This window comes from Rattus norvegicus, chromosome 15, assembly GCF_021556685.1.
Source record: "Rattus norvegicus strain SHRSP/BbbUtx chromosome 15, alternate assembly SHRSP_T2T, whole genome shotgun sequence".
Lineage (NCBI taxonomy): Eukaryota > Metazoa > Chordata > Mammalia > Rodentia > Muridae > Rattus > Rattus norvegicus.
Genome location: NC_141548.1, coordinates 34,943,012 through 34,958,555, shown reverse-complemented (window position 1 = coordinate 34,958,555; position 15,544 = coordinate 34,943,012). Strand labels below are relative to the sequence as shown.

Sequence of the window (15,544 nt, the reverse complement as noted above, 5' to 3'; positions counted from 1 at the left end):
AATGTGATTAATCCAAAACTCTTCAATTTACCTGCAGGCAGACTTTTTTAAACAAGAGCAGAAAGCAGCAACATTCTACACAAGACTATCACAAAAACAATCTCTAGGTCACATTCTGAAATTTTTCTTCCTTGAAATATTTTGAGCCTTGTCCCCATAATTTAAAGCCTCAATGTCCTTGATGCTCCTATTAATTTGGCTGTCTTAGTTAGGTTTTCCTTGCTGCGAAGAGACACATGACCAAGGCAACTCTTATAAAAGACAACTTTTAATTGGGCATGGCTTTCAGTTTCAGAGGTTTAGTGCATTTTCATCATGGTTGAAAGCATGGTGGGCATCCAGGCAGACACAGTGCTGGAGGAGCCAAGAGTTCTACATCTTGATCTGAAGGCAACCAGGAAGATACTATTCCACAGGCAGCTAAGAAAAGAGGGTCTGTAATTCCACACAGGGTGAAGCTTGAGCATAAAGACTTCAAAGACCATCCCCCACCCTGTAACACACTTCTTCAGACAAAGCCACACCTACCTACTCCAACAATGCCACATCTCCTAATAGCGCCACTTCCCATTGGATCAAGCATAACCAAACCATAACATTCCACTCCCTGGCCCTCAATGGCTTGTTCAAATACATGAGCCTATGGGGCCCATACTTAGCCATAGCATAATGCACAATACATTTAGTATAACTTCAAAAGTTTCCATAGTCCGTAACAGTCTCAACATTGCTAAAAGTCCAAAGTTCAAATTCCCTTCTGAGAGTCATGAAATCTCTTAACTATAATCCCTTGTAAAGTCAAAATAAAAAAGCAGATCACTTATTTCCAATATATCATGGTACAAGATATGCATTACCATGCCAAATGTCATAGTAAGGAAATGCTGGACCAAAGCAAGACTTAAAAGCCCAACCTCCACATCTCCATGTCTGATGTTCAACTCTCTTCAGCTTTGATGACTGCAACGCCCTTCTTTCTCTTGGGCTGGTTCTATTCCTTGTGTGAGGTCAGAAATGAACCTCTTTTGGGACCCCTTAAATGAGACTCACAGAGGCAGTGACCGATGCAAAAACAAGAGGAGCTTTATTGTTCCAACACGCTGGGGTCACCTCACTTCGGGAGAGAGATGACCTTAAGCCTTTGATAGAGGCAGATTTCAAACAACACGGGCAGAGTTTGAACAATGGTAACTAGGCAGGGTAGTATTGGTGGGGTGAATCGACTTTCAAACTGACTGGTGGTCAGTGGACCATCCAGGACTTTCCAGGGCGGTCAGTTGGGGAGTCACAGTTGGCTTTGTCTGAGAGTCGGCTTGTAGTTATTCTGGGAACTAAACTAACTCTACTCCTCCTGGAAGGGAGGGGTCTTTTGTGCTCAGAGGTTTGTGGTGGAATTTTCCTACTGGTCTCAGATTGACCCCAACGCTGGCTCTTTCACTTGTTAGCATCTTTCCTTAGCAGATAGCCCATGGTTCTGGCATCTCATAGTTCCAAGCTGCCACTGCTCTTCATGATTCCTCATGCCTTCAAAGCCAGTACCACCTGGGTGACTCTTATACATTACCAACTCCAGATGCAGAACCAGGTACATCCTTGACTATGTCTGGAGCACAGCTTCTTTGTGCTCTCAGAAAATACATCCCAGAAGACTTCACCTCAGTGATACTGATCTCTTCTTAATCACCACTAATTGCTTAGCTCCATTTAACCAGATCAACTGTCCCAGTAACCCCTTCTGCTCTTGACTCTAAAGCCAGAGCCATATGACTGAGTTCTGCTGCTTGTTCAGGCTGGAACATGGCTCCCTGTTCTGCTACACCCTTCACTGCCTAAGCTTGACTGTCCTGGAACCTTGCTCTGTAAACTGACTGTGAACTCAGAGTTCTGCATGCCACTATCTCCTAAGTGCTAGGATTAAAGGTGTCTACCACCATGCCGAGACCTAAGCCTTTCTTTATCTTTTCACGAGATCTTTATAATTCTGGATTAAAGCTGTGTGTCTTCCAGCCTCAAGATCTGGGTCAGATATGTTTCCTTCATTTCTGGATTGTAGTTTTTTTCAAGATATAGTCAAGTTGAAAACTGGGAATAGCCATCAATCACAGTGACCCATTAAATTCTGCTTAAAGTATTCAGTTGTGTTTCTAATCCAAAGTTCCAATGTCCACATTCCTCAAAACAAAAGCACAGTCAGGTCTATCACAGTGATACCCAGGTCCCTGGTACAACATCTGTCTTTCTTAGGGTTTCTATTGCTGCGAAGAGACACCAGGACCATATCAACTCTTATAAATGTTGACTTACAGTTCAGAGGCTCAGTCCATCATCATCATGACTAGAAGCATGGCAGCGTGCAGGCACACATGATGCCGGAGAAGGAGCTGAGAGTCCTACATCTGGATCTGTAGGCAAAGAACTCTCTTGAGCTCCTGAGACCTCAAAGTCCACTTCCTACAACAAAGTCACAACTCCTTTTAGTGCTACTCCCTATGGACCAAAGTATTCAAACATATGAGTCTAAAGGGGCCGTTCCTATTCAAACCACCAATGTGTGTATGAAGCAAGAACCACTGTCTAGCAGCTTTCCCACAGGCCCTACATATCCATCTTACCAAAGCAAGCCAAATCATATTTTTTACTATCTCTCCTTCTTTCCCTCTCTCTGTTTCTCTCTCCTTCTACAATATTGGTGACTGAATCCAGGGCCCCATCCATGTTAGGGAAACCTGTTCTACCACTAAGCTATGTCCTCACCCTACCCCATTGTTAACCTGTTAATATTTGAGACACAGTCTCACTAAATTGCTAGGCAGACTGTGAAGTTGTGATCCACCTGCTCCAGCCTACAGAGGTACAGGGATTGCAGCCCTATGCCGCCAGCCCAACCTCCTTTCTCTTCATCTACAGGGAGCTAGAGTCTTGTGCCATCTAATGACGTTTCAATCATTAATGGACCACATTATAGACTGAGGCATATACTGCACCTCATCTATGTGTAAATAAGTTCACAAAGGTGAATGCTTACTACCCATACCTGTGGGCTTCAGTACAGGGACCTCATATTCAGATTGAAAGACCCCAGCTTAGCAGCAGTAACGCCATTTTGCAAGGCTGTACTTAAGATGACTGGTTCAGGGAAAGGTTAGAACACTGAGTACACAGCGGCTGCCAAGCAAGATGTGTTTGGTTGAAGGCCTGGCAACAGGACGACTGCGGTTGAGCACCTGACAATGAGAAAAGCCCCGAGAGAGGTCCCACACCCTGGTGGGGGGCCAAGTCAGTCGTTATGTTCCAGGAAGGTAGCTAGGAAACTTGCCCCCGGGCTGAACCCTTGCCACATTAGAATCCACCAATTATATCCCTGAAACCATGCATCTGCTTCTGTATGCTTGCTTCTGCTCCCCAGAATCCTATAAAAAGCCCATCCTTGGTTCCGTGGGGCGCACCAGTCCCCCGAGTGACTGAAGCGCCCACAGGTGCCTGTGTATCCCGACAATAAACCAAATCCTCTTGCTGATTGCATCCTGTGGTCTCGGTCTGGTCATTGACTTGGAGGGTCTCCATCCTGAGGGAAAGTTCTCCCTGAGAACTTTTCAATTTGGTGCGTTGGCCGGGAAAGGAGATCCTCCACCCAGGGACCACCGACCACCCACTGGGAGGTAAGCCGGCCGGCGTCTGTCTGATTCTGTCTCATTCTGCGCTATTCTGTCTGTTCTGTGAGCGCTCAGCCAGGTTGTTTGGAATTTGGGCGGGACGAAGAAGGAGCTGACGAGCTCGGACTTCTCGCCCCGCAGCCCTGGAAGACGTTCCAAGGGTGTTAGGGGCCCGACTTTTCGGGGCTCAATCTGGGACTCTGGTTAGAGGAGGAGGATCCGGACTTACGGCACCTCTGTCTGTATTTTTGGCTTTCAGAGGGCCCCGGACCTTTGCCACCTCCATCTGACTTTTTGCTTTCAGTTTGGTACCAAAGCCGTGCAGCACGCCTGTCTGTTGTTTGTTTGACTGTTGGTGTTGTTTGTTTTCTCTGTGTCCTAATCTTCCTTAGAAGAAACCTGTCCTCCCGGCAGACCCAAACTCCCCTCTCATAGATCTTCTCTCTGAAGATCCTCCTCCCCCATATCGTTTACCTACAGGCCCGGCTGAAACGGAGGAGGCAGAGCCGCCGGCCAGATCAGTTGCCCGGCCACAGTCTGATAAGGGTTTCTCCCCTGTCGCAGGGAGATTGCGCAATAAGCGCGAGGTGATGCCAGATTCAACCTCCCAGGCTTTCCCACTTAGACAGGGAACCGGTGGCCAGACCCAATACTGGCCGTTTTCAGCAGCTGACATTTACAATTGGAAACAACACAACCCTTCTTTCTCCAAAGATCCGGTGGCACTCACCGACCTAATAGAATCTGTTTTACTTACCCACCAGCCTACTTGGGATGACTGCCAACAGCTCTTACAGGCCCTCTTAACCTCAGAAGAAAAACAAAGAGTGTTCCTAGAGGCCAGAAAGCATGTTCTGGGAGATGATGGGCGTCCCACCCAGCTGCCTGAGAAAATTGATGCTGCATTCCCACTTAAGAGACCAAACTGGGATTTTAATACAGCTGAAGGTAAGGGACACCTACGCCTTTATCGCCAGTTGCTTCTAGCGGGTCTCCGAGGGGCTATACGACGCCCTACTAATTTGGCTCAGGTAAACAGGTATTACAGGAAGCAGGGGAAACTCCCTCCGCCTTTCTAGAGAGACTTAAGGAGGCCTACCGTATGTACACTCCCTATGACCCAGATGACCCAGGACAAATGACGAGTGTCTCTATGTCCTTCATCTGGCAGGCTGCTCCAGATATCAGGACTAAGTTACAGAGGTTAGAAAATTTGCAGGGCTATACATTACATGATTTACTTAAAGAAGCTAAAAAGATTTTTAATAAGAGAGAGATAAAAAAGAAACAAAGAATTGAGTCGAATCTTGGCCGCCGTAGTTCAGGGCCAAGAAAGGAAGGGAGATGGGGGGGAGCTCAAAAGGGGCTGAAGCTGGATAAAGATCAATGTGCCTATTACAAAGAGAAAGGGCACTGGGCCAGAGAGTGCCCCAAGAAGCCTGGCGGACCCCGAAAGCCTCGACCACGAACCTCCCTCTTGGCTCTAGATAAAGATTAGGGAGGTCAGGGCCAGGAGCCCCCGAGCCCAGGGTAACGCTTAAAGTTGGGGGGCAGCCGGTTACTTTCCTGGTAGACACAGGAGCCCAGCATTCAGTCCTCACCCAAGCTTCAGGACAACTCAGCGACCGGACGGCCTGGGTACAAGGAGCTACTGGTGAGAAACAATACCGATGGACTACGGACCGCCGGGTTCAGCTGGCTACCGGTAAGGTGACCCATTCCTTCTTACATGTTCCGGACTGCCCGTACCCTCTGCTGGGCCGTGACCTGCTCACCAAACTAAAAGCACAAATTCATTTTGAGGAAGGAGGGGCCCGAATAACTAGCCCCCATGGAACTCCCCTTCAAGTTCTAACCCTACAATTAGAGGATGAATATAGACTATATGAACCGGGACAGGACAAGCCACAATCCCTAGAAATAGACACTTGGGTCAACGAATTTTCCACTGGCTTGGGCAGAGACTGGTGGGATGGGGTTGGCGCTCCAACAGCCCCCCTTAATTATACAGTTAAAGGCCACTACAACTCCAGTCTCCATAAAACAATACCCCCTGTCACATGAAGCTTATCAAGGTATAAGGCCTCACATTACGAGGCTTCTGGATCAAGGCATCCTAGTCCCCTGCCGGTCGCCTTGGAATACGCCTCTTCTGCCTGTTAAGAAACCCGGCACTGGAGATTATAGGCCAGTACAAGACTTGAGAGAGGTCAACAAGAGGGTAGAAGATATTCATCCGACTGTTCCAAACCCTTACAATTTGCTCAGTACACTGCCCCCTACACATACTTGGTATACGGTTTTGGACCTGAAAGATGCCTTCTTTTGCCTCCGGCTGAGCCCGAAAAGCCAACCCTTATTGGCCTTTGAGTGGAAAGACCCTGAAATAGGGCTTTCAGGACAATTAACTTGGACAAGACTGCCTCAAGGGTTTAAAAACAGCCCAACGCTCTTTGATGAGGCCTTACATCAGGACTTAGCTGACTTTAGGGTTCAGCATCCCACCCTCATACTCCTGCAAACCTTTTGAACTGTTCATCGATGAGAAACAGGGGTATGCTAAAGGGGTCCTAACACAAAGGTTGGGACCCTGGAAACGCCCTGTAGCCTACCTGTCTAAGAAATTGGACCCTGTGGCCTCCGGCTGGCCACCGTGCCTAAGGATGGTGGCTGCTATTGCTGTCCTGATCAAGGACGCTGGAAAATTGACTTTGGGACAGCCACTCACCATCCTAGCACCCCACGCAGTGGAGGCCTTGGTAAAGCAGCCCCCAGACCGCTGGCTCTCTAATTCCCACATGACCCACTACCAAGCCTTGTTACTGGATGCAGAACAGGTTCAGTTTGGGCCCGTAGTCGCCCTCAATCCTGCCACCTTGCTTCCTCTACCAGAGGAGGCAGAACAGCATGACTGCCTACAAATCCTCGCAGAAGTACATGGAACCAGGCCGGACCTATCGGACCAGCCTCTTCAGAATGCTGACCACACATGGTACACGGATGGCAGCAGCTTCTTGGCAGAGGGAGAGCGAAAGGCTGGAGCTGCGGTCACTACGGAGGACAAAGTGATTTGGGCGAAAGCCCTGCCTGCTGGTACCTCCGCACAACGGGCTAAACTCATCGCCTTGACTCAGGCGCTCAAGATGGCAAAAGGTAAGAGGCTAAATGTATATACAGACAGCCGTTATGCCTTTGCCACGGCACACATCCACGGGGAGATCTACCGGAGGCGGGGGCTGCTCACATCTGAGGATAAAGATATTAAAAATAAGGCTGAAATTCTGGCCCTCTTAGAAGCCCTATTCTTGCCCAAAAGACTGAGTATTATATATTGTCCAGGACACCAGAAAGGGCACAACCCAGAGGAACGAGGAAACCGGCTGGCCAATGCCACGGCGCGAGAAGCAGCCATGAGCAAACAAATCTTGCCCTTAAATAGCCCAGACCAACCCACGCCCCCACCAGTGGGACAAACCAGTTGGGTTTATGCCCATGAGGACATAGAGCTCCTAGAAAAAATGGGGGCCATCTACCACCCTCAACTAAAACAGTGGGTCTACAAAGGAAAGACAGTTATGCCAATAAAAATGACTTTTGAATTGATCTCCTTTTTACATAAATTAACCCATTTGGGGTTTAAGAAGATGAAAACCTTACTAGATCGGGAAGAGATAAATCTGTGTTTTTTGAATCGGGACAAAGCGATACAAAAGGTGACTGAAAGTTGCAAAGCGTGCGCTCAGGTAAACCCGGGAAGGACCATGATTGGACAAGGAGTTCGTCCTAGAGGACACCGTCCCGGCATCCATTGGGAAATTGATTTTACTGAAATTAAACCAGGTATGTATGGATACAAGTATCTCCTAGTGTTTGTAGACACCTTCTCAGGATGGGTCGAAGCCTTCCCCACAAAGCACGAGACTGCAAAAATGGTCACCAAGAAGCTCCTCGAGGAAATCTTTCCCAGGTATGGCATGCCTCAAGCGTTGGGTCGGACAATGGGCCCGCTTTCGTCTCCCAAGTAAGTCAGTTGGTGGCCAAATTGCTGGGGATTGATTGGAAATTACATTGTGCCTATAGACCCCAGAGTTCAGGTCAGGTAGAACGCATGAATAGAACAATTAAGGAGACTTTATCCAAACTTACGCTTGCAACTGGCTCAAAGGATTGGGTGGCCCTCCTTCCCCTAGTTCTATATCGGGCCCGGAATACCCTGGGCCCCCATGGTCTAACTCCTTTTGAAATAATGTATGGAGCACCACCCCCATTTGTCCATTTCTTTGATTCAAACATTGCTGATTTTGCTGACAGCCCTTCTCTGAGGGCCCATTTACAGGCCCTACAGATTGTGCAGAGAGACGTCTGGAGACCTTTGGCCGCTGCTTACCAGGACAAGCTTGAGCATCCGGTGGTGCTACACCCGTTCCAGATTGGAGACACCGTGTGGGTGCGCAGACACCAGACCAAGAATCTCGAGCCACGGTGGAAAGGACCCTACACCGTCCTCCTGACTACCCCGACCGCCCTAAAGGTAGACGGAGTCACGGCTTGGATCCACGCATCACACGTCAAGGCAGTCCGGTCTGAGGAATTGACTAATCACAACACTACACCCCAGACATGGAGAGTTCAGCGCACTCCAAACCCCTTAAAGTTAAAACTCCTACGTGGCTCCTCCTAGTCCTTTTGTGGCCTAGAGTCAGTGGGGAAATAAGCCCCCACCACATTTATAACATTACCTGGACAGTCACTAATCTCATGACAGGAAGGCTGGCTAATGCTACCTCCGTAAGGGGGACGCTGGCCGATGCCTTCCCTCCCTTATACTTTGACCTTTGTGATGTGATAGACTACAAGTGGGAGCCTGGCACTACCCATAATTGGCATCCCTCAACCACCTACTATGGTTGCAGTCTGGCTTCCCACAGCAAAGAGATCTACGTTTGCCCTGGACACAGAGTGAGCCGGCAGTGCGGAGGGCCGGGGAGTGGGTACTGTGCCCAGTGGGGATGTGAGACTACTGGGGATGCGTATTGGAAGCCATCCTCATCTTGGGACCTGATAACTCTGAAACGAGACGGTCGGCTTCCTTACACCTTGTGTAAACGGGGTGCGAAATGCAATCCCCTCGTCCTCCACTTCACCGACTCAGGTAGAAGAGCGACCTGGGACGGGCCCAAATCTTGGGGCCTGCGCTTATACGTCACAGGGACCGATCCGGTGGGTCTGTTCTCTCTAAATAGACAAGTCTCTCCCCTGGCCACTCGACCCATTGGACCCAACCTAGTTCTACCAGATCAGAAGCCTCCCTCGCTCCCGGCACAAGCCCAACCCCCATCATTGCCTAAGGTCACCCAGGCCCCGCGTAGTACCCCTACAAGCCCCTTCTCCACAACGGGGGGCTCCACCATTTTGATCTCCCCGTCGCCAGGCACCGAGGATCGATTATTCAATTTGGTGGCTGGTGCATATCTGGCTCTCAACTATTCAGACCCTTTTAGGACTCAGGAGTGCTGGTTGTGTCTCGTTTCCAGTCCGCCCTATTATGAAGGAGTGGCAGTCATTGGAAATTATACCAACCTGACTGCTGCCCCAGACAGTTGTGCCAATACCCCCAGCCACAAACTAACTCTGCCCGAGGTCTCGGGACGAGGGCTCTGCTTGGGGAATGTACCCCCCACACACCAGACCCTCTGCAACACCACTCAGAAGATTCCCATCGGGAATTACTTCCTGGCAGCCCCAAAAGGCACTTACTGGGCCTGCAATACCGGACTAACACCCTGCATCTCAGCCACAGTCCTCAACCAATCCTCTGACTATTGTGTATTAGTAGAAATTTGGCCCAAAGTCACCTACCATGAATCCGAGTATATATACTCGTTTTTCGAGAGACAGACTCGTTTCCGACGAGAGCCTGCCACCCTGACTTTAGCTTTACTCCTAGGAGGAATCACCTTGGGGGGAGTGGCCGAGGGTATAGGGACCGGGACCACTGCACTCATAGAAACTGGTCATTTCCGTCAGTTACAAGCAGCCATGAATGCAGATCTTAAAGCTATAGAAGAGTCTGTGCGTGCATTAGAAAAGTCCTTAACATCGTTGTCTGAAGTGGTCCTCCAAAATAGACGAGGGCTAGATATGTTGTTCCTCCGCGAGGGTGGATTATGTGCTGCTCTAAAAGAAGAGTGCTGTTTCTATGCAGACCATACTGGAATAGTAAGAGATAATATGGCTAAGCTTCGAGAACGCCTGGCCCAAAGACAAAAACTGTTTGATTCCCAACAGGGATGGTTCGAGGGGTGGTTTAACCGATCCCCTTGGTTTGCTACCCTCCTGTCTACCCTGACGGGACCCCTACTTATTCTTCTCCTAATTCTTCTTTTTGGACCCTGCATCCTTAATAGGCTGGTACAGTTCATGAGGGATAGACTTTCAGTCATTCAGACCCTCGTACTGACGCAGCAGTACCATAGGCTGAGACAACAAGAGACAGAAATTTCTTGACCAAGTCGAGTGAAAGATTTCACTCAAAGTTAGCAAAAAAAATGGGGGAATGAAAGACCCCAGCTTAGCAGCAGTAACGCCATTTTGCAAGGCTGTACTTAAGATGACTGGTTCAGGGAAAGGTTAGAACACTGAGTACACAGCGGCTGCCAAGCAAGATGTGTTTGGTTGAAGGCCTGGCAACAGGACGACTGCGGCTGAGCACCTGACAATGAGAAAAGCCCCGAGAGAGGTCCCACACCCTGGTGGGGGGCCGAGTCAGCCGTTATGTTCCAGGAAGGTAGCTAGGAAACTTGCCCCTGGGCTGAACCCTTGCCACATTAGAATCCACCAATTATATCCCTGTAACCATACATCTGCTTCTGTATGCTTGCTTCTGCTCCCCAGAATCCTATAAAAAGCCCATCCTTGGTTCCGTGGGGCGCACCAGTCCCCCGAGTGACTGAAGCGCCCACAGGTGCCTGTGTATCCCGACAATAAACCAAATCCTCTTGCTGATTGCATCCTGTGGTCTCGGTCTGGTCATTGAGTTGGAGGGTCTCCATCCCGAGGGAAAGTTCTCCCTGAGAACTTTTCAAGATTCGTAGCCTGGGAACAGTGAGCAATTCCACACAGCTTGGATCCTGGCCCACGCTATGGAGGGTTGTAAAGTTTTACCCTATGAGGTTTGCAAAAAGATAGAATTTCCTAGGGAGGCATTTCCCAGAAAGTCCCCTTCCCAAGCTGGTTAAGAGTGGTGCTTGGGGCAATGATTCATATCAAACTCCTGGCTGTGTAGTCTCCAGAGGGAGCTGTCAACTTTCTGAGCCTCCATTTCCTCAGTGAAAAGTTCTGTGGATTTCAGAAAGTGGAGCCTGAATGAGTTTATAATATGTAAATGTCTCTGCCCAGTACCTGGATCAGGATGCCAGGCAACTCTAAGCTCTCTCTCTCTGAAGTGGACCTGTTTAGAAATGGTTCTCTGGGGCTGGAGAGATGGCTCAGCGGTTAAGCGCACCCGACTGCTCTTCCAGAGGTCATGAGTTCAATTCCCAGCAATCACATGGTGGCTCACAACCATCTGTAAAGAGATCTGATGCCCTCTTCTGGTGTATCTGAAGACAGCTACAGTGTACTTATATATAATAAATGAATAAATAAAAAAAATTAAAAAAAAAAAAAGAAATGGTTCTCTGGAGCAAATCCCATCAGCATTGTCAGGGAATCAGCGGTTCAGTTCTCAGGTAAGCAGCAGTCCAGTTCAGAAGTGTCAGGTTAGTGGCAGCAATGGCACGACCTAGCAGGAAGAGCCAGGCCTCAACACGAGTCAGCAGGAGGAACCAGAGCCGACAAGGATGCCAAGAGAAGTTCTCGGCTGTGCAAATAAAGATCAGCAAAGATGCAAGGCCTGAAGTGTTGCATAACTAGCTCTATAAGCAAGCCCATCTCACAGTCTGTGGAGTCCTATTTATACTCCCTCCAAACATCCATGGGGCTTGCCTCACCAAGTGTCTTGCCTCAGCACAATGAGTCTGTCTGTCTCAGCTGACATCATCCTGCCAACTAGAGTCCATGAAAGCAGCAAGAGATAGAGGTACACTGCCAGAAGGTTTTTTGGTGAGTTTCTTCCTATGGAGTCCTGACAAATGGGGCTCAACTATGCAAAGCAAGATGGACTGAACATGCACGTCGTTATCAAAGGATCCTTCTTCACATGTCCTTCCACGTGCTTGCTTTATCAGAACGTCTTTTCACCTGTGTCTTCAGTGAAACGTTCCTTCACCAGTCTGCCTTAGCCTTTCACCTGTGTCCGCTTCAGAAAAACACTCCTTCCTGTGTTTGTCCCAGCAAAACACCATCCTGACTTTCCAAAGAACCCTTAAGTTCCACCTACTCCACTGCACCCCCACCTCCCTCTCTCTCTGAGAGAGATCTACATAGTGAGGGTAATTCTGGATCCCCCCAACCCCCAAACTGTTCCAGGGCCCTGCATTAACTGCTCATTCTTTCTCTGTTTTGGTTTCTCGTTGCTCTCTTCAGACATACCAGAAGAGGGCATCAGATCCCATTACAGATGGGTGTGAGCCACTATGTGGTTGCTGGGAATTGAACTCAAGAACTCTAGGAAGAGGGGTCAGTGATCTTAACCACTGAGCTATCTATCTCCCTCCAGGGAGGGTGGGAGACTAGGTCATATGAAGCCCAGATGTAATGGGTAGTGGTAATTGTTAACTTCACAAAACCTGGAATCAATTGGGAAAAGGACTATGCCTGGAGAATTATCTTTATTATGTTAATTGGGGTTGGAAGATATGCCCATAATGGGTGGCTCCATTCCCTAAGCAGAGGCTCCTGAATTTTGTATAGTAAAGAGGAGCTGAGCATTAGAATGGCTGCAGCTCTAACAGCTTCTCCCAAGCTCCGAGGGCTGTGAATTCTCTAAAATGGTGGACTAACATGTGCAACTGTGAAATCTACTTCCTTTCTGACCCCACCTCTTTCTGTGCTGATAGCATTCCTGTCAACAAGACGCGACTGCTGTTCCTAAAATCTGCCAGAGTCTACAGTGGCAAGCACTAGCCCCACAAAGTGACACAACTCCACAAACGGCAAAGATTCTGTCTCCCCAGGGAAAGCGGTGTTATGACAGGATATGGAGTGGCTTTGGAGGGCAGAGTAAGCCTATTTTCCTCAAAAGGCTTGTTGTCTGTGCCCACTGCCTGACCCTACTTGTCCTTGGGGGTTGGAAGTGAGGGAGGCACAGATTCAATGCACAGACTCCGGGAGCAGGCGAGAAATGCAAGAGCTCTGAACCTGATATACGATTCTTTAATACCCTCCAGCCATGTTCCATTGGTTCCAAGAAAGCATCTCTTCTAAACAACAATTCCTGATTGGCTGGCATTGTCTGTGTCAGTAATCCTTGGTCTCTCAGGCAGTCCTTAATTAGGCCCTCCCACAGGAGATGGCTCTGCAGCTGTGTGGCTGCCAGCATTTATGAAGAGGTGGCCATGCTGTGCCTCCTACCAAGGCTAACACTACAAAGAAGATTATACCGAGGCTTGCATGTGCTGAGGGAACTGAGAAGGGAACATGGGCTATTGTAAGAGACGAACATTGTGGCCTGGAAGGAGAGAAGAGAAGGCGCCAAGTGATCCGTTTCTAGGACAACTTCGTTATGAAGACAATACAAAATCACCAGCCTCTAATGAAATAAAATAGTGCAGACATGAGCTAGATTAACCCTTCCCAGGGCTGGGAAGACAGCTTGGGGGTGAAGAGCACTCGCCTCTAGGGGACCCAAGTTTGGATCCTGGCAACACTAATTGAGAAACTATTCCACAGATTTTCATACTCTTCCATGAACACCACTTCCTAGTTCCCATCATGCAGTGCTACGAACAGGACAAATTACAAGAGCAGATGTCTGTTCCTGTCACTGTTTTGATCAAAGGTATAGAGGCCACATCTGGCAATGGCGTTGCTGGCAGTCGGAGGTGACACGAAGTATCACATGATAAGAGACAAGAGCACTAAGGAGCCACCGGAGAAGGAACCTGAACTTGGGATAGACAGGATGATCACCACAAGTTTGGGGCCAGCCTGATCTACACAGTGAGATTCTGTGTCAAAATTCATGCAAAGCCAAACAAAGACCGTCTAGTATCAACCACAGGCTGGGCCAATGCCCTTAGGGAATCCCAGCCATTTCCTACAGGCCCACCGCTAACCCCACATTTGGGCTGGGCCGGGGGCTTATGTCTAGACTCCCAGCAGCTGAGAAGCACAGCAGTATCAGAATGATCACATTGATCCCATCGTTTTGTTTTCACGATGCTGGAGACTGAACCCAAGGCCATCCAGACAAGCTCACCCCCTCTTCAGAGCTCCCCTGAGCTTTATAGCATGTGATGTAACTTAGTCCTGCCATGGTTGAGATGTTCTCTACATAGACCCTGAATGTGCTGGAGGTCATTCAGGATGAGAAACATTATTTAGTTTTTGTTTTTTATGACAGATTATCTCTGTATAGCCTGTGTTGGTTTTAAACTCACAGTAATTCTTCTGCTTTCTAAATCCTGAGATCACAGGCTTGTGCCAGCAGGCCTTCTTTGACTACCATTGTCTCATCAAGACTTACATGTGCCTGTGAAATCACTTTGTAATAAACACTGTTAATCCTTCGGAGCACAGAGATTGGCAGAACCCAGCACCATTAGACGCTCTGAGTACAGGAAGTGGGGCCTCCCCTACCCCCAGCCCAAAGTCTGAGATGACCAGATGTTTGATAAATAATTGGGCTTGTTATAGATGTGCTATTAAGGACATTTATATCCCCAAGTAGCGAGACACTGTGCCTGTCAATTAGTCAAGTAGCTACTGAACCATGCTGTCTGCTGCTTCTTAAAAACTCAAGTAGGAGAGTTTTATATGTCCTAAACTTTGGTGCTTAAAGTCCCATTAAACTCTGTCCTAACAAGATCAAACACAAGACTGCTCTATTACTCTGAGCTGTCACAGTGAGGAAGGACAGACACAGTCAACAAATACGGGTTGAATTTTCACACACACACACAAAGCAAATTCACTCAGAGAAGCAATTCCTGTCCTGACCACCAGGGGACGCCACACACAAACACATTTTCACTCAAGTGGCTAATGGGGTGAAGCTCTCTCTCCCAACACCCAGGTTCAGGGCACCTACCACAGAGCCAGGCTCACTGTGTGTCTTCACACTCAAAATACTGCTAGAACATAGATATGTGACCCAACTGAGAATCCCTGTCTAGTCAGTTTGTCTTATGTGTGCATGTGTATGTATATATATTCTCAAGTAACCTAAATGCAGTCTCTGTTAAAAACAAATAGTTTACAACTAACTATTAAAGCATATAGTTATTGTATTGGTTGTCACCTAGAAAATGTGTGCTATGACAGGTGCAAGTCTTTCTGGTCTTTGCATCATATCAAGTAAGATGTTCATGGTACTAAATATGTAATTTATAACTGATTGTCTTCCGCATTTTAAATACACGGTTCCTGTGGCTTTAAGTACATCCATACTGCAAAAGCCACCCCATCTGTTTCCAGAACTCTGCTTCCCAGACTGAAATTCACCACCCACCACTAACACTGCATTCTCCGCTCCACGAGTGTCAGAAACTACCATTTTATTTCCTATCCCTATGAACATAATACCTTTTTTTTTTTTTTTTGACGCAGGATCTCTGGCAGCCCAGGCTAGCTTTGAACTCCCAGTCTTTCCGCCTCCATTTCCCAAGTGCTGGGAAGACAGGTGTGTGCTTCCATACCTTAGTCTCTGTGTTTGTTTGTTTGTTTGTTTGTTTTCGGAGCTGGGGACCGAACCCAGGGCCTTGTGATTGCTAGGCAAGCGCTCTACCACT

General features: G+C 48.2%; 1 pseudogene across 1 annotated transcript; it reads left to right on the top strand.

Moving 5' to 3' along the window:
* Nucleotides 1-4,489: 4,489 nt before the first annotated feature.
* Nucleotides 4,490-10,662, top strand: LOC102549747 (MLV-related proviral Env polyprotein-like; annotated as a pseudogene). The gene is made up of 2 exons (XR_015638298.1): nt 4,490-4,601; nt 7,965-10,662. The product of XR_015638298.1 is annotated as an MLV-related proviral Env polyprotein-like (transcript).
* The last annotated feature ends 4,882 nt before the right edge of the window (nt 10,663-15,544 follow it).